Consider the following 26,243-nt stretch of genomic DNA (forward strand, 5'->3'; position numbering starts at 1 on the left):
GCTTTTTATCAAATTATAGAGGTGGCGTTTCAGAATATTTCATATCTGATCAGAAGGAAAATCCAAAAATAATTTTCTCTTTATTCAGGAGTCTTTCAGCCACTGGGACTGTTTTATTTATTACTTAATATTGTGCTCCAGTCAATCATTTTGAATTCAGACAGGAAAATGGAATTTTTATTTTTAAAAGGAAAAAATCAAGAGGAAAAATGCTATTGGAATAAAGGAGACTTTATTATTTTAAAAAATAAAAATATGCCTTCCCTTCTTCTGCTAACTGTTTTATTTTCTTTTAATCACAGTACATTAATATGAAGACATATATTAAACAAAGGATCTTACATAAAATCATATATTTGTTAATTACAGGCATTTTTTTCCAGGGCATTTCTACAGCATTTATCACTGAGCTTGAGAAATTATGGCCTTGTAACACAATAAAGGAAAAATATTTTTCTTCCTTTGGAATAGCATCTCAATGCACATATTTTCTGTATATGTACTGCATATATGTGTATAAACATGAAGTGTGTATTTATATTACATCTAGCTTTATTTTAACTTTCTGTTGAAAGGTTATTCCTGAGCTCTGTGTTAGTACCTTGGGACACAGCCCAAATAGAAGAAACACATCAATATCTTTCATTTACAGTTACTGGTCTGCAAAACTGGACATGTATACCAGTGATACAGTGTTAAATTTTCCTGTTGCTTCTAGTCTAGAAGCATATTGCATCAGTTGAAGTAGATCACAAATAAATTATTAAAACTTTTAATATGTTAATCTGTTGCAGCCTCCATTCATTGACCTGAAAGTTCTTTGCCAATTTTAATGAATTAAGCCTTGAAGTGCTCCTTTTGCTTTTATCTCTACTTCTCAGATGTGAAAAGTAGAGGTAGAGTAAGTAAAACAATTTGTTCAAGATCCACACAGGAAGTCTGAGGCCCAGTGAGAAATGGAAAAAAAACATTGTAAATTTTCATTTCTGTGCTGTAGCTGTAAGAAATTATCCTAAGAGAGAAAATGTGATGAGCTTCTGAAGAGGAGGCAGTGCATTACATGTGCTTCAACAGCCACTATGGTCTACCCTAGGCATGGAAATCACTGAAGGGCCCCCAGGAAAAACTGCACCCAGTTTTCTGTTAGAATGACACAATGACACAACCTTCCCAGTGTGTTCCCCTTAGTGTATAAATATTAAAATTGCCAGAGGCTGTTGTATCAAGGATGCTAATAAAAAAAGCCTAACAAACAACACTGAGGTATTAGACAGTATTTCTTTAAAGGGTGTCTTCAATGATAGGGTTGCAAAAAAGGGTTTCTTCAGGGTTTGAGTAGCACAGAGGTACTTTGTACAAGGGGAACAGGTGACAGTTTCAGTAGCTATATAATCAGGGCACTATTTATAGCTAGGTTGATGGGAAGATATTTGGTAGTATAACAGAGGGAGTCACACTGTGTTCTTTGTTCAGTAATATTTATCTAAAAACCCACATTTTTTATTACAGCGATTATGAATAAGAAAAAGCAAAAGATGGAGAGAGAAATGCAGGAGATGTAGGGAGGGTTTTCCTCCTGTGAATTTCCATTTTACAACCTGTTCTATAAGCAGATACCTTTCTAAGCATTCTTATTTCATATGTAAAAAAAAAAAGCTTCTGTGGTATTTAAAGCTTATGGTCTTTAAGCCATGAGGAGCAGTGGTAAAGTATTAAAGATTCAAATATGATTAAGCTTAATATTTTTTCAAACTTTTTGTTGGCTTCTAATAAGCTTACAGCATGTGCTATGTGATAAGATGATACTGAAATATTATTTGAAAAATAAACCTCTAAAACATGATAAAATTTGTTGTGACTAAAATTCCTAGGTAGTCAGGAGTATTAGTACTGCAGTTAGGAGTTTGGCTCCTCTTTTAGGTTCCCATATGACAAAGCATTTGAAACACATACTTGAGTTCAATCCTTTTTCAGAAAAAGAATTCCTAATTATGTACCTAAGTTAAATGGGATCTAGACTTATCCTTAAGTGCTTTACTGGATAAGACTGGACTGCTGAATAGGGCTCTTGGTGAAAAAACAGTTTTGTATGAGAAAAGTGACATCAAAGACTGAAAATGCTATCTTTTAAATATGCTGCTGTCACCACAGGAAACAGACTCCTGTAGAAATGGTAATTATGTGTAACTGTGACATCCTTGCTTCAGCATGTTAGCTGCAATTTAGAGTTGCAATTTAAAGGCCTAACTTCCCTTTGGCATCAGAGTTCACTTTTACTATGATACAGTGGATAAAGGCAGTGAGTTAAGTGTGTTGCATTGGATTTTTTTTCTCTCATTAAATGGTGTTACTTATTAATATGCGGATGCTTGGCAACTAAGTAGGAAAATTGCAAGTGTGAAAAAGGCTACCAATTAGGTATCACTCTGGAATACACTCTTGAATGGCATTTAGTGTATGAAATCCAAAGTGGTAAACTTTTGACATTGGTTGCAATAGTATTTCATTTCACATTCTGTACCAGCTCTAACTTACTAATGAAAACAGTGTAGTGAAGAGGTTTTTTAAAACTTAGTGTTATGATTTCTCTTAAACTTAAAACCACTGATTTAAAGTTTCTGTAAATCAAAATACTCATTAGAAACTGTGAAGATACCCCCAGCATGGAGGAGAGTCTCATCAGTTCTGACATAATCAAAATATTTTGCAAATAAATGCTTACTTTGGTTGTAACTTTTGCATTTCTAGGTCATAGAAATACCCTTAGTAAAGATTAGAGAAGTCAGCAGATATTAAATATAGTTATATATCAGAGGTATACATTAGAATTGAATGTATGTTAGTATTCTTTTGCACTGTTGAGATTTGAGTAAACCAAATTTCTTTGTTTTTATCACTGTTGTAATGTAGACTGTACACAAGTCTCAACTCTTTGCTTAAAGCCTGAAATTTAATTGCTGAACCAGTTTTGAAGACTTTGGTAAATACATGCACACATATGTGCATATATAAATGTATATCCACACACACACACATAAGTGTAAAGCATAGATGAGTTTGTGTTTGGACACACATCCCCTGTATAAACTTAGTCTAAGTGTACAAATGCAGGTATGGTACAAATTTAATTTTCAACAAAGTTTCCTAGATATATTGGGTATTTGTTTTTCATCAGCAAAACTCTGGAAAGTATGATTTAAAAGGTACATGGTATTTGAGTATTATATCTAAAAATTTGTTCTTGAAACACCGGCAAAACCTGCAGTGAACTTCAAGGTCTTGCTATTCCTAAACTTGTATAGAAACTCCAAGCAAGTCTTGGATTTAAAAAAATGAAGATTTGAAATGAATTATTCTGACCATGAATCAAAAATTGATTGTATGTCTGTATTCAGACATACATATATATGTATATATGTATTCAGAAGGTAAAGTCAAGCTGGGCAGAAAACCCCACTTTTAATAAAAATGGGTTTAATACAGATACTTTTTAGAAATGAAAGCAAGAATACTGAATGACATTTTGACTGTGAGCAAGGTTAGTTTCATATTTCTCTCCCTATTTTTTTTCTTATCTTCTTTTTTTTTTAATTGATCTTTCTCTTTGATTCTTCTTTTTTTTTTAAATTTCCTTTTCCAGTCCAGAGAAGTGTTTGGTGGTTTCATTATAATTTCTTTTTTCCAAGGTCTGTATTTTTGTTATTAAGCTTCCTTGGATATTTTGCAAGCTGTAAGCAGAGCAGATATAACATAATGTTTCTCAGTGTATTTATTACTTTTATGATATATCCCTTCAATATTATTGTATCTTTAAAAGTCAAAATACACAAAATCTAAGGAAACTATGGAAATGCTTCTTGCTGAGCTGGATATGGGTTTAATAGATCCCATTCAAGGATGACTTTTAATTTACATGACCTAACTCTATGGACAATTTTTTTGAATTGGTTATTTCTCTTTCAAGTTTTACAGCACACATTTATTAGATTGTATTTTCTCAGAGTAGTTATGGGATGGGCATTTGTCCTCATTTCCCCCCCCCCCCTCCACTCTAATGCTTTTATTTGTATAGAAAGAATATCTTTCATTTAAAATACTACTTAAAATTTTATTTTCTCCATGTGTGTTTACTATACCAAGTTTTTTAAATGGTGGAGGTAGGGGGCAGGGGGAAGATATTTGTTACAGGTTTTGATTATCAGCAGTTAATTCCTTTGCCTTGCACTGATGTGCAATAAAACCTAGGATTTTTTTAGGAGGAGGAGGATTCTGGAATTGTGAGAGATACTTCTGTTACTCTTCTCTCTGCCACCCTGTGAAGCTACTGAAGTGTCCAGAAAGTCTTCTTGTTCCACTTTTGGCAAAGTGAGGAACAATCCCTCGTTTTGAGACTTCACACTGAAGTCTAAAACAGTTATGACTGGGGAAAAGCACAGTTTGGGTGGTGCTGTCTGTTAACACCACTGATGAATACATGATGATTTGAAAAGACCATCAAGTTTTTTAAGACATATTGCAGAAAGAGCTTGCATTGTTTTCACTTGTTTACATATGTGATTATAGAATATCCTAAGTTAGAAGGGTCACACAGGGATCATCTAAGTCCAACTTCTGGCCCTGCCCAGGACAGTCCCAAGAGTCACAGCATGTGCCTGACAGCATTGTCCAAACACTTGATGCTCTGACCACTTCTCTGGGGAGCATTGCAGTGCCTAAGTGCCCTCTGAGTGAAAAAGCTTTTCCTAATATCTGGCCTAAATGTTATAGCTGATGTTTTCTTTAGCATGGCAATTACTAATTCATCCTATTTTTGTTAAAAGAAATTATACTCTCCTCAAATATTTTGCTTCTGGAGTCACGTTTGCTTTCAAAGAAAGTCACATTAGTCTATCTATGACATAAAATTAATACCCTGTTCAGCCAGCTATTGCATCATTATTATTTGGTACAAGTGTAAAGTGGCAGCATCTGCTCTTGTAATCTCAGCTGAAAATTTTCTAGAATATTTTGACCATTGTGAGCTGTAGATTCAGAAGGAGTGTACATCTTTCCCATGGTTTTGTCTGTGCTGTGCATCACTATTCAGTTGTGTATGTGGTAACAGTTAATGCATTCACCCATTCTACCAGAATGCTCCTGTGCTTGAGAAGGGCTTACAAAAAGGCAGAGAATTATGAGCACTCATTAGTTATTACCAATTTATGCTAATATACAAGGAAAGTAATCATTTAATCGTTCTGATTGAAATGATGGGCATGATTCACAGGAGATGTAAATTGGTATATCTCTATTTAAATCAATGAAACTATACTGATATGTGCCAGCTGAGAATCAGGTCCCTTATCTTTATTTGAATAATTTAATGGTAGGTTGACCAGACCATTAAAGAATACAGTGAATAGAAGAATCCCATATTGAAACTGGAATGTAATATTAGATTAATTTTTAATTTTTTTTCCCTCTCTATTGTCCTGTTTAGTAGACAGGTCTTAGGTCAAGTTTAAGCTTTGAAGTTGCTGGCATAGTGGTACATTTAACAAACCACCAGAATGTGGAAATATATTAGAAAATATATTTTCACATTACCACTAAAACAACCCACTTTTTGATGACTTTTGAAAAAAATACTTTTTTTACCTCTGTTTTCTGTCTGTCCTTAATCTTACCTGTTCTGGTGTTAAAATAGTAACTACAGTGCAAAACCAAGATGAATGAAAAAGCTAAAATTACTGTGACTCAGCCAGGTCTTGCTAATGAAGGAACATTTCCCATTATATATATATTAATTTCAGATTCTGGATATCAGTCATTGTAAGGAAATAGTATAAACATGGTTGCCAGTGTTTTATTTTTTTTTTAATGAAAATATCTTAAATAAAATTATGAAATTTCCAACTCTCCCTGGAACTACAACAAATATTTCTTCTCAGTTCATATACCTCTGGGACTGTAGCACTGGAAAATAGTTGCAAATCTCTATTAATTTTCCAGGTGCTTAGTACTGGGTTTCTGTCTTACATTTTATGCCTCACTATTTTTTCCCCTGAAATGAGAAAAAAAAAAGGCTAGATAAATTTGGTTTCGGTTAAATTTAAAACTTATTAGTAAGCTAATATATGAATGTCTATTTTTTTGATTATTACCAGAGGTGTTTAGCAAACTGATGTCAATACATTGTGTATGCATATATTACATGGGTTCCATGTATGTATGAACGACATGGAGGGCCACATTATTTATTTCTATCATTTTACTCTGGAAAGTTCATGGTTTCTTAAGAGCATTTTGATTTAAAGAAATTTGATGTCAAGCATTTGAAGTTATACAGTTTTCTGCATCTTTTAAGTTGTTTCCAGAGACAAAATCACACTACAGAGATCCAGCTTAGTTTTGGGGCTGCATCAATAGGCTGCTTTATTTGGAAGTTGATGTAATGACAAATTTAAGCTTTGGAACACAGATTTTAAGAGAGAAGTGAGACTAGGAGAAGAAAGGATTACTTCATTTGAACGGTCATTGCAATGATTTTGTACTTCACTTAATTGTTTTACCATTACAATACTTTTTATTTGTGTAGCACACTTCATTCAGTATGGTAAGGGAAATTTGCACAGTGTTTTCTTCAAAATTAAATATCCCAGCAAAAAGAAATTAATATTTATATGTGTAAATGTATTTGGAAATTATAAAATAAAAATAAAACATACAAGAAAAAAAGAGAAAAGTACCAATTTTAGAGTTTTTTTAAAATTTTTATTTTCTACAAAATTTGCAGAATTAGAGCATGATTGAGGTTGGAAGGAATTCCTGGAGGTCATCTGGTCCAACCCCTCAGCCCAAGCAGGGCCACATAGACTCAGTTGCCCAGGAAGATATTGAATATCTCCAAGAATGGAGATTCTACAGCCAGTCTGGGTGGCCTGTGTCAGTGCTTGGTCACTCTCATAGTGAAAATAGTATTTCTTGGTGATTCAGGATGTGTGTGTTTCACTTCAGTTCAGGATGTCTGTCTATTGCTTCTTGTCCTGTCATGGGGCACCACTGAAAAGAGCCTGACCCCTCTTTTCCATTTCCTCACTTCACATATTCCCCTGAGCCTTCTCTCCTCCAGGCTAAGCAGTCTGAGCCATTTCAGCCTTTCCTTGCAGGAGAAATACCCAGTCCCATCATCATCTCTGTGGCCCTTCACTGCAGGCTGACCGGCAGCTCCACATCTCTCTTGTACTGAGGAGCCCAAAACTGCAGCACTGCGCGTGTGGCCTCCCCAGTCTCCTCACCCAGAGTTCTCACTCCTTCTTCCTAATTCTCTTGTTCTGTCCAGCAAACCAAAGTTTCTTGGGTTTTTCCAGCTCTGGTTCTCACAGCCATTCTGTATCTTGATAAGATTCATTAATTTCAAGGACACACTATTTCTTTAATAGCAAATGATGGAGAATAAAGTCCATAAGTCCTGTTAACTGCTGTTTATGGGGAGACAATGCTAGTGAAAATACAAATCAAAGAAATTTTAAAGAGGAAGTTTGGACAGTAGTGAGGAGAGATTGCAGGGGTATTGAGAGGGTAATAACTCAGAAAAGTTAATGCTTCTTTGGAAATGTTGATTGAAATAATAGTATAAATATGATGTAATATTTTGTTTAATATTAAACTGCATTAACTAACTGGAATTTACAATGATAAGATAGATATTTTTCTTACTCCTTTGACTTGTATACTCAGAGAGATTTTTATATGTGGATTGCTCTTCTTTCCAGTGAAAAAGGTTTCCTAATGTAGTGTGACCTGTCAGACTCTGTATATAGACAAAAAAGAAGCAACAGGCAAATGAGGATTTTGCAGGTAGGAGTGCAATAATAGGTAAGGATGAAAATATTTCAGCTTCAACACACATGAAAGTTTTCTAGATAAAAAAATCCAGTAATAAATATCATCTTCTACACCTTAAATCATCATCATCATCACCACCACCATCATTCTCAATAAGGGTTTTTCAAGAACTTTGCTATGCAAGATAACAGCTGGGATTATCCAGCATTTCAGTTCCAGGGAAGGGGTGACTATGACATGAACACAAAATGTCGGTATACTTGCAGGTATTACTACTTTTTCTCATGGACTGTGGTAACCACTGCTTTGCAGTAGATGACACAGTGCCAGTGTGAATCAAGAGTTTGTCCCCAGGAATATATATAGGGCATGTCTGTAGGCATGTAGGAAGAAAAAGGAACAAAGGAGCCAAGAAACCTAAAAGGTTTTCCTTGGCATTGGTTTTCATATGCTGAAACCTTCCTGGAGAGCCTCAACTGTTTTCAGCATCACCTGAGAAAGCTTTTTTCCTGTCAGATCAAAACTATGTTTGTCTTTTTTTGGCATATGTTAGCATCTTCAAAGATTTGCATCATTCCTGATCTGTGTTTCTAATCAGTGTGCGTGTCTGAGTGTGCATACTGCAGCATGCACATGCACGCACATACAAGCAAAGGAGCACCTGTGTACAGCTTTACTTGCGCTTCTTTTGGGGACTAGCACAGCTTTGTGTGCCCTCTCTACATGTGATTAAATATTAATTAGGCTTCTAATATAAGAAAGTGAGTTCACAGGCCTGAGTGCCACATAAATAATGCATGAGGTACCCGAAGGCTCAGCCCGAGAAGCTGATTGGCCACCTTGGATTTGTATAATTATGAAGTTTCATTATTAACAGTGGAAGCAGTGGAGAGATTTGCCTAGCTTGAGGGACTTTGAAAGCATAAGCTGTCTCATTAGGGAAAAAAGGGAGTAAGGCATAATATGCAAACTTGTTAGTAAAAAAAAAAAAAAGGAATAAAAATTAAGCATAGCTTTTAAACAGGAGTATTTTCTATGTATATATAAACATTTCTAAGTTTATAAAAAGACTGAAATTCATATAGGGGAGGTCTATACTACAGCTGTTTAACAATTTTGTTTGTAAGAGCTCTTGGTTAAAAGCTTTTGTTCTTGGTATAAAACAATCTTTAATATTTTACAGAAAAATCCACAGGTAGCTTAATGGACTCTGCAAAGTGAGAGGTACGGAGGTGAAAGAGAATGAACACAGTCCAGGGTTCTTGCTAGAATGTGTGTTGTGCATGCAATTAAATCTCAAGGTCAAACAATTTACAGACAATTACTTTTCTAACATCTCCAGAAATGCCTGCTTACACGTCTTTAATTTTAAATGATACTGATATTCCAATTCTCCCCAAAGGTTAATGCTGACTAAATCCAGCTGTGACCTGACACGATGCGACAGCACAGTGCCTAATTATCCTCTGGATAGTCATTTACTTTAAACCATTAAAGAAATAGGCTGAGAGGAAGATTTAGGACCCAGAAAAAATGTTAGCCTGACTTCTTTCTTCTTGAGGATGGGGTGGGCTGAAAAATAAAAATAAAATCTTGCTAAATGTTAGCCATTTGCTTTGATGGCAGAAAATTGTTCATCCCACTCTGTTTTTTTACAGGTTAAATTGCTAACTAGTTCATTTTATCCATTGCCTACGGCTGGCGCTAAATGTCAGTGACAAATTTTGTACTTGTCTTGAAGAATGAATTAAGTTATGCACAAAAGCTATAATGCTTTTTTTAAGATGAGTGAATTGCAGAGAGGAAAAAAAAGTTGCTCATTTGAAAAAGGATTATTTCGATTAAAGGCCTTTTCTATTGTAGTGGAAGACAGGTAGTGGTTTAAGATAATTCTGACAGTTACCTCCCACAGAGGCTGCAGTCCTTTACTAGAAATTTCTGTAAGAGCACTTGCATCAGATTATGCACTATGATTGTTATTGTAAGACCATTTGTGACAGTAAAGGGGGGTGAACAATTACAGAAAATGGCAACTATTATTCATTAACTAAGGTAAAACTGGTCTTTCTCCAGTGAGGTCAGCATTCCATCACCTTCAAGAAACCTTTCTATGGTTTGTAGCAGTGGCAATTAAAAGCCCCATAAGTAATGTCTGCCAAATATTGGTGAGAAGGAACAGCTCATTCAGAAATTTCTATTGAGAAGACCTGGCACAGTCTTCACAATCCATCTGGTTTTCAATTGTCTGCCTCTGGTAGCACCCCATAATCTCCAAGCAAATAGTGTACCTAAGAATGATTGTTACCATCAGTGTTTGAAACTCTGTACTGGTTTGCTATCTGTAAGCTAGGCCTAAGGGAGCTCTACCTGTTTGTATTTTATTTTATTTTATTTTATTTTATTTTATTTTATTTTATTTTATTTTATTTTATTTTATTTTATTTTATTTTATTTTATTTTATTTTCATGTGCACTCTGTTTATTGAAAATCTAAATGGAGCTTAAAGTTAAAACGAGACTTTAGAGCCATGTTTCTTGCAGGGGGGCCTCATTAGTCTAGATCTCTCACACTGCTGAGGTGGCGTAGCTGATGTTCTGTTGTATTTATAGGGCTTCATTTGGGCTATGGACAGTTACTACTACAGGGCAAAAATAATTTTTACTTTATTTTTTTGTATTATGGAAGTCCTGGTATTTCCAACCGTAAGCAGAGTACCATTGTGCTGTGCACTGTAAAAAAACCACAGATTTGAAATAAATGTTTTTAGTGGCACCCACAGGTTTTGGCAGATACCTTTCTTCTCTCACTGTGTGCATAAATATTTTCACTGATACCAGCTGTAGAAAGTGGTATGGTAAATGCTAATCTCAGTACAGTCATAGCAGTCAGAAATGGAAGTTAGATCTGTAATTTCAAGTTGAAAGCTGAAATGAAAAATCTAGTGATTATGCACTACTGCCCTAAGCTACTTCTCTCTTTCTTTCTCCTCTACACTCATTCTCAGGCAAAGGGATAAGGTTTCCTCCCCAGGAGAAAGAAAAATACAGATTATCAGTTTTCTGGTGATAACAGTGCAACTCCTGAAGACAGTCTGGCTCTAAAAAGCAATACATGCTGGGATACATCTCACCTAACTTTGGATGTTATAAGCATAGATGTCTCAGTCTGAGCTGGTGATTTTTGCCCCTATTCTACTGAGGAGAGAAACAGGTATGACCAGATGCATTCCATGTAATTTCAGGGTTTTGTTTAGGACGAGATGAATTGTCCTCTGAGCTGCTTGGTTCTTTCTGTTCAGTTTAAAGAGAAACCCAACTTGGTTGCAGTTTTAGATTCCCACATTTGGGCATCACGCTAACAATGAGTTTCCTATTCCTTAAATTTTCATGTCTGGCTTGCCTGATTGCTCTTGAAGAATATATTTCCACTCCCTATGCATGAAATAGCATCCCTCAAAATTTTATGAAGTATATTTTAAGCTATTTATCTGATGTATTTTTTCCATTTGTAAATGCCCACATTTTTGACCTTCCTTTTGATAAGCTAGTTGGAGCACCTTTGGTCCCATATTTTTGCCTTTTTTTTAGGATCTTGCATCCCGTACATAGTTTGCTTCTAAGTTTTGAACTTCACATGTTCATTGCAATGTGAGTAAGTGTTACAAGAGTGGTCTCACTGAAATTTTGAACACAGAGATACTATTTCTTGCTTCTATTTTGTGGTATATGAAAATTTTGTTAGTGACAAAACACTACATAAAGAAATTAAATTATACTGAGATAGATATTTATAATTTCCTGTAATATTGCTTTTCAAAGAAAATTTTGGGGTTTTGCTTCAGTTACCTCTTTTGCTGCATTAGACTACATAAATTACTGTATTTGTAACTGTACATTTTGCAGACTGTAGCCCTTCAGCTAAGGGGTTGAGTTTCACTCAACCCGTTGTTTATCATCCTACAGACCTCTCTGTATTGTTAGCTTAACTTCCTGAAAATTATTTCTAAAAATATTGTGATATCTGGTCAACAGCTGTTTCTTAACTGTTTCTTTTGGCATTTACCTAACCCAGCATTGCATATTGATAATTTGATCTATTTTATGATTTAAGATCTTTTTAAAGAAACTATTGCACCTGTCAGGGAGTCTATGAGCCACAGCTTAGTGACTTACCCAAATTTAAACATTTTACCTAAGCTGTGCAGGCAAGCAATTGAATGAGAGAGCATCTTCAGAGGGCAATCCATCTCACCAACTCCAAAGGAAAACTGATTAAAATTTAAATTAAGAACACTAAGAAAAAAAAAAGGAAAACAACCAAAAAAAAGTCTTTTCATATGTAACTTCTCCAGAAGACAAAGAATGAAGGTGAAAAGAGATGAATGGTAACAGAGGAGTAATATCCCAAAGGTGTGTGAACTGTAGAGTGGACTCTTTCAACACTGCCATGTTTCTATTTGCTGCCTTCTCAGTAGGTCTTGGAAACTTATCTTATACTAAATATTTACCATTTGGATGACATAATTTTCATGGGATGAATATCAATTTGTTTGAAATTAGTTTCTATGTTTCCTGTTTTGTTTATTTGAGAAATAGGAGAATGTTATTTAAGAAAATGAAATGTATTTTAATATGTCAGATATGATGTTCAGTTCTGCAGAGTAAAAGAAACATTTCAGTTTTATATTTATTCTTAGAATAGAATTTTGGAAACTGTACCTTTTCCTTATAGCCTTTTTTCATGTCTTAATTACTGGATGGTCTCCTGGTAAATTTTATCTTTTACTAAAGGTTGTAATTCTGTTCAGTTGAAACCTCCAGCTCGGGTTATAGAACTTTTCTGCTGAATCTTGGTACCAGTCCCAGGACAAATCTGTACTGAATCATAGATTCTGATCCATAGACCCTGCATGTGTAAGAGCACTTTTAGGTGCAAGAAAAGACATGCTCATTGAGAAAATATTTCATCACTGGTACAGCTGTGGTTTTGAGAAGCATCTTCCAGTAATATTACTTCATAAAATAAAGAACTGAGTGTGAATATGTTTTGGTACTAAAATGACTTAAAATATTTGAAATAGTTCCAGTGAATGAATTTATTCTAATTTTTGTAAATGTTGGAGGAATATATGTTTAGTACTAAGAAGTACCAAATATACCTCTGTTTAATTTTATTTTTCTTTTAAAGCTAAATGCATAAGCTAATGTAAAAAGTTCTGTTTCACTAATTCTGTATAGTAATTTACTCTGTGAGCATTTGGACTGAAATCAGTGGGAATTTTGTGGAATAAATTAAAACTTGCTGTGAAGATGGGAAACAAAATATTTTTCTGACTAACAATGCCAAGAAGCAAACTAGGTGTAAATTTATATAGATTCTGGTTAAAAATTAACAGCTAATGAAGTGGGCACAATACAAGGAGGGTGGTGGTGAATAAAGCACAAATCTCATACTAAAATAAATTTGGAGTCTGTATTTAATTTCTTTCCTACAGTGCTATCCTTCACTTGTTGAATCCAAGTGTCTGGTAACTTAGAGCACCAGCAATTTTCCTTCCTCTTTTCTGTGAATACTTTTTCTCTCAGTATTGTATTAATGGTATGTCCAGGTAGTGGTAAATGGAGAAAATAAAAATATCCTTTTGGTTACAGAAGGAAAGAACAGTGCCCTGGCTGCAGGCTCAGGTCCTGACAGCTGCAGCAGGACTGAGCCCATGGCATGAGCAGCATCAGGCACTGGTCTCCCTCAGCTGAGCGTGCCTAGGAGGCACATTTGTGACTAAAAATGGTTCTAGGAAAGAGAAAGGATGATGTGATGTTTGTCTGGAGGGAGTCAATCTACTTGCTGCTGGCAGTAAGGTAGTAGAAATCATACAATGTGCAACCATGGAGAGCTTAAAAGCAATCAGTGAGGTTGTTACCTTAATAATCACTAATATAAAATAGACAGTAAAAACCTGGAACTCTACTGCATCCCCATGCAACAATTTGTGAAATCTGAGCTTCACAAATACAGATTTGAATTCAAAATGGTCCATTTGCTGTTTGAGTTAATAATAAAATCTTGTTAATGTTTCACTGAAGAAAACTTTTCTATGCATAAGAAGAATTCCATTTGTGGATTTTTGATTGGGTATTGTGACAGATAATATGGGATGGGTTGTTTTGTATTGTTTTGTTTTAGGGCTTCTTGTATGTTTGTGGTTTTTTGTTTGGTTGGTTTGGATTTTTTTTCCCTGAATGTGAAATATTTTCACCTGAAAATCACTTCCAACTGAAATTTATTACTTGGTCATATTGCCAAAAAGCTGTTCCAGCACCATTTTCTTCTTTCCTAATTTTTAACATTCATTTTTCTTCATCTTTTCTTAAGTGATGGTTTCTGTCAGTTTCTAATAAGTAGTTTTACAATTTCTGAACATCTCTTGAAACCTGCTTGTCAACTCACTTCCCCTCAGGATAACTCAGGGTCCATTTGGAAAAGTTGTATCTATGCTGGATCCTCTAAGGGAACTTAACTGATAGTCTGTCCTTATTGTCTGACCCATTCAAAAAATGTACCCAGTTATTTTCGGGTCCAAAGTCAGAGCTGAGCCTAGAGTAATCTTAAACTTAAGCCTTTATTGTTCCAGTGATGTAAGGATCCATGATTCTGGATAGGTTCTTTCACAATGAGAGATAATTCAGTTTTATTTCTAGTAGAAATTAAATTTTTATTCTTACTTTTTTTTTTTAAGTTGTGTTACATAGATTTGCATGTCTCAGATGTATGCCACTGAAAAAAATAACATGAAGTATGTTTAGAAATTTTTGGTTTGCTCCAATCTGAAATATGATGAAAAGGAAGCAATCATCACCTTACTAATTCTTTTTTCCATGTTATTTCAAAGTCACTACATCCAGAAGAGTACACAGTTGGATGTTTGTCAGAGATTCCTAAGTTGCAGCAGAAGCAGTATACAAGCAAGAACAAAGTCAGATTAGTTTATTTTTGTTTTTTTAAGTACAGTCTTGGCATGTGAAATGTTCTGAAGCTAAGGGCATTGCATAAATAGAAACTGTATTATGCTACGGTGTTTATAAAATGCTCCTCATCTACTGCACCACCCCCATAAATCCACCAAAGCTGTTATTATTCAGGGGTGGGAAGGTGGGGAGAATGGAGTGAAAGCTACAGAATGATTTAACACTGTGGGAACTTAATCAATAAGACTGTTGCAGTGAACTCCCAGGAAAGAGTGTTGTTTTCCATCAGATGATAATGAGGCAGACTAGCAGCAACCTCTGGAGGAGGAATGCTGGAGCACTGAATATGTGGTACAGCTTTGCTAGTTGCTAATTAATAGTTTGAGGCCAGGCACCTTTTTGCCATCCTGCTACTTGCAGTTTCTTTCTGGCTTGTCCCACATACCTCTTTCACTACTGGGGTCAGTTGTGCTAACTTAGATTCTGGAAACCAAATTTAGCAGTACTAAAAATTTAAGTTTACCTTTCTTCTCCCACCTTTGTTCTTGGCATTATTAGTACATTTTGTATGGCTGTTTAGCATGCGATCCTTTCTTACGTTGCAAAAATATTTTTTTCTTATTCCTTGTGTCTTGTATTCTAAATTTAGACAGCTGAAATTATTTTGATGTTTGAAAACTCTGGTCAGGCTGAAAAATATCAACAAAGGCCAAGTTGAATAAAAGTTTAAGTAATATTTGTGATATGCAGATTTAATTAGTTTTAGGTGGTGGCAGCTTGAAGATACTGAGAATGCTTTTTCAGTGGTACTTAAGCTCAGTATTGATTTTTCTCACTTTTATCTGGAGTCCAAAACAGAACAGGGATCCACTTTAACAAAGCTAAAGCTCTGGCTGAATGATGCCATTATATCTGTATCTTTGCAACACATATAAGAAGCAGAGAGAAAGCAAGTATTTCTTCCATTGCCAGGGAAGAATTGAGGCAATGGAAAACGAAACAGTGAGGTCAAAGTTGGCTGTAAGTAGATGGCTGTAATGCAGTGTTGGACACTGCAGTCTAGCAGTATATTGAATCCATGTTTTTCAAGCATATTTGATGGGGACATCTAAAAGCATGTTATAGGTAGGAGTGAATTAATGGATTGTTTTGCTAAAACATGGGTAAAACCTGCTACACTCACTAGGAAACACAAGATGAGATTTGTTTTAACACAGAGAAAATATGAATATGAACAGCAGTCAGCAGCTGTCCTTCCAGGTTTCCAGTCTAGTAGCATCACTTCTACACCACCTTACTTCTCTAAAATTATTTATTTCAAGATACTTGAAAACTTTTCTTAAAATGTTTCCCACACTTGCTATAATTAATCAACGCTAAGAACATAATATTCTTTTTATTGATGATGCATAATGGCTTTTGTTGCATTTAGTTTTATTTTACATAATATTTTTCTAATTATTCTGTTTTCCTGACTCTTGATTGTCTCGTCTTTTTGCTAAGCTTGTCACGACTCTTGTAGTCATCCAAAGCACCAGTATGATAGCAGGGGAAACAGTGGAGAAACTGTACCTCTGGGGCAATGTATTTTTCCCAGATTCACAACAAAAGGCCATTGAGACTAAAAATGCTCATTTGGTTTTTGCTGATATGAGAGGTTCTGTACCATCTTTGATATTTGGCCACAGCAGATCAAAATTTATATTGAAAATATAGCATTATCTAGAATTTTCTAGTGCTAGACATTTTTTAAAATGATCTTTAGAGTTTGAAGAGGTAATACAGATACATTTTTTGCCCTGAATTTAAAAAACACCCATATTAAAATCACTTAATCTGCTAATGAGTGATATGAATCAAACTCATATTAAAAATATTTCTGTTTTACCTAGAAATTCAACTGGTGTACACAAAATTACCTAGAAAACCTGATTTGGATACAGAGCTCCTGCAGAAATTAGGTATTCATTTCCCTAGGCAACTTTCATTTTTTGAGCCTAAAAATAGCACATTCACAGTATAATTTGTAATTAATAAATCCAGCTGGTATTTAGAGACTACTGACAATTCCACTGATAGTATTTTTTCCCATAGCATTCCTCTCTGTCCCTCAGTAGTGGAACTGCTGCTGGTCTGTGCTTTCAAAGTAAGATTGGGCAGACACCTTTCCTTGGGTCAGTGTCTAGGGCAGCACCTACTGCTCTGGTTTCTCAGGTCAGAACTGACATTGTAAGAGACCAACATGCCATTAGTAAATTATTTAGTACTTTAAGTGTCTGTCATCTCGTTCTTTAATTCTGGTTCTCTTCAGTGACTTATGCTGCAAAAAGGTTTGATATCACATTTGTATGGGAGGGCTGAGTAACACTTCACAAAATAGAAGATACATTCATAACAGAAAGAAAACAGCAATGTTTTATTCATTGGTACACTGAAAATTATAGTGCAAATACAGATTTAATTTGGATTTCAGCACAGGGCTGTCACAATGGCATATGGGCAGAAAAAGCAGACACCAGATCAGGAGTCATGCCTAGTAGGCACCACAACAATACATGCACGAGCACATGGGCACACAAACACATGCAGTTCCTAAGTACAGTCTTTGTCCTAATAGATATCCATATATTGCTCATGATTTACAATGATTTTTGTTTGCAAACCAACTGTATTTTCATTTTCTTTTGTGCTTTGACAGGATATAATTATTTCTGAAACATATAATAGTATCAAAGCATATTTCATTATTAAAGAACTTATTGCATTATGCTAGTGCCCTCCTGAATGCATGAAAATGTTAATCCAGTTTTGTCATATTTTTCAAATAAGCAGTTTTTTCTTATGAAAATTTTGTGAAATTAATTGTTTGCTTTTTCCCAACCTCTGAGGGGTCTATAGCTTCAGAAGATATCAGATAAAGGATGATGACATATAATGAGAGCAAGATTTAGCTATTAAACTTCCTTTGACTCACTTTAAATATTGATTAGAGAAACACTTCTGGGCAAATATTTATATTGAGCAATAATATAATTCAGTGACTTTTTTTTTATACTTTCTGAATATCATTATGTCTTCAGTAATTTAGCTTAGAAAAATACATTGTTAGCCATGGGTTTTATGAAAAAGTCCTAGATAGATGAGACCAAGAAAGAAGAGAAAAATTTTCCAGCAGTAAACCATCATTCATAAGATGCAAAGATACTCTGTGCTGCATAGCTTATGTCTGGCCTTTCCCAGGGTTTAGGACTGCTGTACTTGGGATATTGGCTTCAAGCAATTTCTTATATAATGCTAGTGTTGTGACAGATACTAATGAAACCATGCTGTTTCTAGATGAAGCTGATATTGCATGCATAGGTAGAAGAGGTAATTTCCTCATTCACTTTCTTAATGAACTCAATGAGGATGAAGCAAACTTCCTGCATCTATGACGATCTCCTAGATTTTATTAGTTTTCTTCAGCAAGAATAAATTTTTTGCATGTTTTTGTTTACTTGATATATACCATATATAACAATAACAGCTGAACCTACCTGTTGCATAAATGAGGGATGTTCTCTTTGTAGGGGAAAAAAAGCATGTAAAAAATTCTCAGTAAAAAAGCTTGTAAGAGTAAGAAACATCAACATATTTGTGGTTTAAAATTTCTTCCAAGTTCTTACCCAAATGGTGAAGAATCCAACATGTGTGTGAGACATAAAGGGACCAAGCATGTATATTATACATAATATTTGAGTATAATCTCAGTGTGAAGGCTGTGTGTGTTGTTTAATGACTAGTTTTTGTTTCTTTAATTATGCTGAACCTTTGGTTACTAAACACCCCAAACATTCACTGAAAGTTTGAGGTATCCAGGTTGGAGAGCACTGTGGACCCTCCTCACCCCAAGGCAGCGCTCTCAGCTCAGCTGTCACATGCTGAATGTCTTGCTTGTCTTACTCAGTGTTGCTGGTCCAGGCTATGAACCAAATACTGCAGAGGGGGCTAAAGAATTAAGTGCTTGCTATGGACTTGAAAGGATATAAATCTTGACAGTGGTAGCTGAAGAGGGAATGGAGGGTGTGAAGCCAGTTATCCAGATAAATCCGCCGTATCCATTGGTACTTTCAGCAAAGTTAGGTCTCTGACAGAGAATATTTTTGCCTTAGGTAGGAAAACCAGTACAAATTTAACAGCCATTTGCATGTACTCCTATTATTCCAAGTCCTTAAAAAGATAATTTTTGCCTATAAGAAAAATTCTCCTTGGTCAGTTTCTCAGTTAGAGTCCTTGTCTATGCTGCTACCTAGATTTCAAGCTAGCTTCTTTAATCTGGGAGGACTACAGAGTTTGGTCTATTGCCTGTAAATACTTTATAAAATAGTCAAATCAGTTTTATCTTGTTTGAGGTTTTAATATGTCAGTAATGATTGTATTACAGATGTATGCCATTACAAAAACCTGGCTCTATGTTGAAATTACATCCATATGTACATATTTCAGTAAAATTGGATCCTTCACAGTTTCATCTGAATTTTGAACTGATGTTTAATAGTTAATTTTAGATTGTATTAAGGTAACTAATTTATATAATTTTTGATTTGTGGTGTTTAATATTGAGGTTCCTTCAATTCCTTCACCTGTATCTTACTTTCTTACTGGAATATCATTTCTTATTGCTCTAATTCATATTGTCCTCTGTCAAGTAAGAAGTAATGCAACTTATTCTTTAGACCCATTTATTGAAATAAGAGGAGTATATACTGTTTGAATTGAGTCAGGAACAAAATCCACATAGTGGTTTGTAAAAGAGAGGAAAGAGATGTTCAAAATACTCTACAATGAAAAACTCCCAAAAGAAGCCTAGGTTTCAAAATCTTGAAGTGGGAAACTAAGTGAATAGGCAAACGCTTGAGGTGCTTTTTGTCATCTCAAGGTATGCAAAAGCATATTCTTAGATATATATGGTCTGTCTGCTGAAATATGGAGGTGAGCCTGAAGTAATATTCTAGGACAGTACTTTCTGCTTTTGTCAAGGAATGATCTGGCCTCAGGGATTAGTCCACAGCCTGGCTGAAGCAGAGGTTTTCCTCAAACCAGTGAAGGTGTAATAAGCCAGAAGTGTGTGGGTGTGCAACAGCTGCCACTTAAAATTCTAAGGTTATACAGATGTCTCAGGAAAGGCCCAAGCTCTCTATGAAATGAAAAGTAGAGTTTTAATTTGTCTCAGGAATGGCAGTGATTCTAACATAATTCATCAAAGAAGGCATTTGACTACAAATCAAGTGCATATTAAATGTGTTTCTGACTCAATATGGAGGTTCATGCTATGGCAGTGTAGCCAAATCTGTTTTTCTGATCATTCAGTTTACAAGTTAATCTAAAGTACTGTAAGACTTTTCTTTAGTTTATTATTGATTTCTGATTTTTTTGCTTAACTGTTTTTTTTTTCTTTCTGGTCAGATATTGTCCCAAGTTTCTATGAATGTAACATTCTGAGTGTGATGGTGAATAAAAGCATATCTAGTTCTAAGAGATATCTTGCCATTTTTTTCCCTTAATGCTTTCTATCAGTGTTTCTGACTTGTTTCTGACTTCCTGTCATTGTGTTCCTACAGCAAGTTTTTTCTCCATATATCTAGGCTGATCTTTCACGTCCAATCACATTTTCCTTATATCCAAAGTGACAGATTTTCAAAACTTCTGTAGCTTTGTAGTTTCAAAACTTTTGTAATTTCTGAGCTAGTCCAGAGCTTATTATCTCCTTGGCTTCTTTTTTCATTTTTGTAAATACATGGATCAATGTAATGTGAAATTCAGGATCTAATTTATATAGTTCTTATTTTATTTTTGTTGCTTTTTGTGTTCTAAGTATCTTCTTCCAGTGTCCTCTTCCCCAGGCAGTGGCATACTTGAGTTAATTCTCTCCTTCCAGCATAGAAGCTGAGCATCCTTCCTTATTGCTGTGACATTTCATATAAGCAGAGATTTACTCACCTAGTTTTACTCACATTTTCTTGTATAAATGCCAATCTGGACAGCATCCTTACTGACAGTGATTGTGTAATGTCTTTTTTTGGTTGTCTTGCCTATGCTGTTGTCCACATTTTTGGCCTTGTCTGTGTGAAATTGTAGCTGTGAAGGCCTACTACACACTGTAATTCATTAGTATGTAGTACCCAGTAGTGTGTAGTTGAGAATGACTGAATCTAGGATAACAAAAACACAGGCCTCTGTTCAACTCATAGATCCTCAAGAAAATGTAATTCCACAAGTAAAATGACAGAAAATACCACACAGAGAAAATATCCTTGATGGAAAAGGAGATTTTTTAAAACTCCACTCATTACAAATTCTCTGAAGATATGTAGGACACCAGAATAAGGCTTAAACAGCACTTTCAGTAAGAAACTGCAAAAAATAGATATCTTAGAATAACGACGTTAAGTGGTGGTGTTACTTCTTTAGACAGGATGACAGTCACGATGTTTTCAGTTGTTCTTAAATCAGCTAAGAAAACTAGCTGTATTGGAGAAATTCAAAGAGTATTCAATTCCATATAAATATAAACCACATGCTCTTTCTAAGCATTTTCTAAGTATAAAGTGCTTGGGAGTTATTTAAAGGCAAGCTTAAATATTGCATGCGTAGGGAGCTAATTGAGTGCTTTCTCTGGGACCCTAATAGGTCTGGGACCCTAATAAGTCTGGGACCTTGGACAGAAGATTTTGAAAGTTGCTGACTAATCCAGATTTTAAATCTTTAAATTTTATTTTCCTAAGTGAGACCAGGAAGATGCTTAGAAGAGCATACTGTAGGCAGTACCTTGATGCAGTGGGTACAGTAGAGGGTCAGCAGTGCTGTATGAAATACATTAGGCAGAGCATCATTTGCAGACCAAAGGAAGCACCACAATTGTAACACTCAAAAAGATAAAAAGTCCAGGAAAAGTCTGCTTTTTGAGAAAAAAAATTGCATGAATAGAACTGCATAGATTTTAAGTATTTAAATTTCAGTATTTTCAGGCTCTCACAGGACATCACTACGTGAGTGCTACCTTAGAGAACACCCTTCAGAGAATCAGTAGTGGAAAATGCAGTCAAAGATAGCTAACTGTCAGCTTGGAAGCAGGACACAGAGTGATTTATGTCTGAGCAAAAGCAGTAATGAGATTCTGTAACATTAACACTACAGGAAAAACTGAAATAGTAGAGAAGAGAGCTTGTGCTTTTTCATTCAAAGTGTATGCTAAATGTGTATTGTTCAATTAAAAAAAATATAATCTTTAATGGAATCTAGGAAGAAATCCCATGATAAAATTAAAATTTTGGCAATCCTTTAAATTAATCTCTGACTTCAATCTGGTCCCTGTAGAGGAAGGGACCTGATAAGAGAGACTTTGGAAACAATTGCTGGGAAGTAGTGAGATCTCCACAAATTCAGAGTACACCTACCTAACTTGATTTTTCAGTAGCCTTGTCTAGGGTGAAATATGGACTGAAATTTTTAGTCATGCACACTTTTTGTAGAGACTAATAAAATCAGTACTATTGAGTACATTGACTCCATTCTTTTTACTCTCTGCTGTTGTTGAGGTGTCAGACCTGAACGGGACTATATTTATAGGCACTAGGATAGTGCTGCTCAAATGATGAAAGAAAAATATGGTGATAAGAAGTCAGAGATTAGAAGCAGAAAATCCAAGGGGAAAATATAGTATCATGGGTATCATGCAAAAAACCATGTTAGAGATATCTGTTTCAGCCTGTTGCATATGTCAGAGATGTTGAAGATCAAGTTGAAAGAAAGATTCTTGTTGATACAACTTGTAAAGATTCTTCCATGGGACCAAAGCTGGAATAGATTTGAAGCTAGTTCTGGGCTAAAACTCCCATTTCCAAGACTGCCCTTTGGAAGCTACTCTAGGTAAAATCCAATCATATATGTAAGTTTATTTTCTCTTAGCTCAGTAAATTTAACATCTGATAACCACCCATATTGTAGCAGGCATAAATTCAAACATATTATTAGATTTAATGTTCTGATTATCACCTTGGAATACATACACTGATCTTATGTAGTGGTTTAACAAAGGGAATTAATCAGACTGTAATAAAGGACCAGCTCTGTCACCTTTAGTTGCCCCTGAAGTGTTGAATACCTTGTTGAAAGCATAAAATACCTGTGTATTTTATGCTTGGATGTGCTTCATGCTCAGATCTGGAGAACTACTATGTTCTATACTAACAGTAGTTTCCAAAAGAAATGTGTTTAGATGTAACAGTTTTGGATTAGACCTCTTTAATTTCTCTCTCAGTTTGACAAACATGCTCAGCAGACACACAGAAGTATGGTAATGGAAAAATCCCCCAGTCTCCAAACCAAAAGCCACAGACTGGGAGGAAATACTTGTCAGAACTGAGAAATTATCAGAAGTACTTAATTTCTTAGATTCTTTGTGAATCCTACAGAGTAATTTACAATTAAAATGAAGAAACTCTTAGAAGCCTTATCTTAGGTTTGGTTGTGGGAAAAAAAAAATAAATCTCAATTTCTAAATGCTTAGACTACATTTTTGATTGCCTAAATCAACAACTTTTCCAGCCTCAGATTGCTTAATTAAAAAAAGCATAAGGATTTTGACCATTATTTTAATTAAATATAGAAAATGAACTTTGAAATATCATAGCAAATTAGGGCTTTATTGCAGGGATTTTATAAGTTTCACCTGTAAGAGCTGGGGCCAGGATTTGGAGGTGGGGCTGTGCACTGACAGTGTCGTGAGTGCAGTGACAGCCAACCATACATGCCCACTGTTTTGCATCATTAGCACTGTAGTGAATCTTAGAAAAAAAAAAAGAAAATGTCCAGTCTTTTTTATTACTTCACTTTTTTTTCCCCCTTTTTTATTTTTTCTTTATAAAGCACCTAATTTAGGCCACAGACAAAAAGAAAATGTATCTTGAATATGCATCACAGGTTCCAAAAATGAAAAGAAATTGGATTTGGATAGCACTTACTCAATAGACAGATATGATACATGGTAAGAAGGTGCACTGTCTGCCCTGTGATAGATTAAACTACTTTGTAGGAAAATTACTGTGAGCCAGTCACCACCACCACCGTGGCTAAATCTTTAATAAAATTCTCTTCCATATTCAAGAGCGAGGTATGAAGTACACAATAAGCAGAGAGGAGTAGAGTGCCATTTATCAAACCACAGCTAGGTCTGTAATCTCCTGCTTTATCCTTTTTTAGTACTTTATTTGTCTTTATTGTTGCAAGGAAGCACATTTACCCAGGGCAGTGGGCTTTTGGTGCTAATAAACCTTTTGCTTTAAATTCTACCTGTGGGGTTTTTTTTTCTTTTTTTCCTTTTTCCTTTTTTTCCCCCCCTTTTTTGTTTTTCCTTCTTGATCAGACATCCATCCGGTCACTCTATGGGAGTAATTAGTCTGTTTTGGTGGTCCCTGACTTGTTACATATTCTTTCACCCTTCCTTGCCTGACCTGACCCAACCTCTTTCATCTCTATGCTACAAAAAGAAAGGGAAAAAAAAAGATACTATAACATCTAAGACATTTTAAAAAGAATACTTATGCCTGTGCAGAAGACAGTCTGGGGTGTATTGCATAATGCTTTTTTGAGGCTATTTGGCAAGATGGCAGTGTTGAATCATGTTGCAGTTGGCCCCTGGGTGGCACTACATGGCTAGATCTGGGACCAACAAAAACAGCTTTGGATCAAGGCAGAAAACATAATTGAAGCATTTTTCTTCTTAAAAATTAAAGACTTTAAATTTGTTGTTATTTGCTGAATTCAACACAAATTCACAGTATTAATAAATTGTATTCCTCTAATTGAATGACATTCCAAAATGTTCCCTGTGTCTTGACTACCTGGTAATATCTGGATCATTTCTGGGAACACCCTGATATTAAGTACAGATTCAGTGGAAGGGTTCCTGTGGGTAGAAGTATGTGACTGGAACTGCTTTGTGCTGCCTGAATATGCATACTACCAGTCTGTGCTGCAGCCCTGGGGGTGATTTTTTTAGTACTATTATAACCCTTTTTATTGTTTGAATAGCAGTTTTATGACAAAACATTTATATTCAGCCTGCCTTTGTACTTGACTGAAAGAGAGCAATCACTGAGAATGATAAGGCAACAATGGTAATGATAACTGCATTTATGGAGGCTTACAGAATTTAAACGGGCATGCAGAAATAGACTTACAATAGTGCTCTACCTGTATTTGAACTGGCTTGGGTATATTTCTTGTGCCTGGCCTATGTTTGATTGTTGATGGATATATTGCATTTTCTCCTGTTTTTCTCTCTTATGGCATTTCTTCTGTATGAGTCTTACCTGTGTGAACATCAGGTTTATCTTAGCACTGAAAGATGTCCTAGTAAAATGGGGGAATATAACCATTTTTCAAGATCCACATCCCAGAAATTATTGCTTAACTTACATATTAAGATTTCAGAGTTTGTGGTATTATGGTCTTGCATCAGAATGGTCATTACCTGTCTTTCAAGGTTCTACCTCTCAAGAAAATAGGCAATTCTTTCACTATCCCTTGAGAAAAAGTGAGAAATAATACTGGACATTGGAAAGCAATACAAGAGTTTAAGATCAGTCCTTCTGTTGCCCAAATATTGTTAAGCAAAAACAATTCTAATTTTGTCTTCCTTTGCTTTGAAGTTTTCTCTCCTCTGTGGTTCACTCAGACACATCCACAAGGACACACATGCACACACATTTGTGCATTTCCTTAAAATTTCTTGCTTATACAAGAACATATGACAGCAATGAGAAGGTTCTTTGTGTTCTGGGAGAAAACAAATAGTTCCTGGATCTCCAAATTGTGCATGAGTGGAACAGAATTACACCAAAGTCTACATATATTTTAGTATGGGTTATGAAGAAAGGAGGACTGCACTATACATTGTCCTAAAGATATTTTAAGGCTATGTCCAGCCACACTGCTTACAGACTGCAAAGTAGACTTACCAGTGCTAGAGGGTTTCTTGCCAAGGAAGAGACTGCTCTCATGGAGTTAGAATGACACATTCAGCCTACTCACCTAGATTTTTTATTTCAATATTTTGAAATAATTTTTTGAAGGAGCTATTTTATATAAAGACCCCTTTCTGTAAACAAACCAATGTATATTTTTATAGAAGTGAGTGATAATTTTAAAGACCTTTAAAATTTTGAGCCACACATTTAGATTTTACTGTTTTTCAGAGATGGGAACCTCAGTACAGCCCGATTTCTTCCATACTATAGTTTTCCTATGATATAATTTCTTTCTTCACCTGTATTTTAATTTTTCTGTACTTACCCATCCATTAGAAGTTTACAGTATATATAATATCTGGGTGGAAAATCATTGTGAAAATTAAGTGAATAGAAATGTGGAAAAAAAATTAGTTGGTAAAACCAAAGATATCTTTTATT

At 35.1% G+C, this 26,243-nt stretch overlaps 1 long non-coding RNA gene across 4 annotated transcripts in view; it reads left to right on the forward strand.

Moving 5' to 3' along the window:
• The window catches only part of LOC118684826 (uncharacterized), a 279,897-nt gene that overhangs the window by 40,569 nt on the left and 213,085 nt on the right, over nucleotides 1–26,243 (forward strand). The window lies entirely within an intron of this gene.

The sequence above is a fragment of the Molothrus ater genome, chromosome 3 (assembly GCF_012460135.2).
Source record: "Molothrus ater isolate BHLD 08-10-18 breed brown headed cowbird chromosome 3, BPBGC_Mater_1.1, whole genome shotgun sequence".
Classification (NCBI taxonomy): domain Eukaryota; kingdom Metazoa; phylum Chordata; class Aves; order Passeriformes; family Icteridae; genus Molothrus; species Molothrus ater.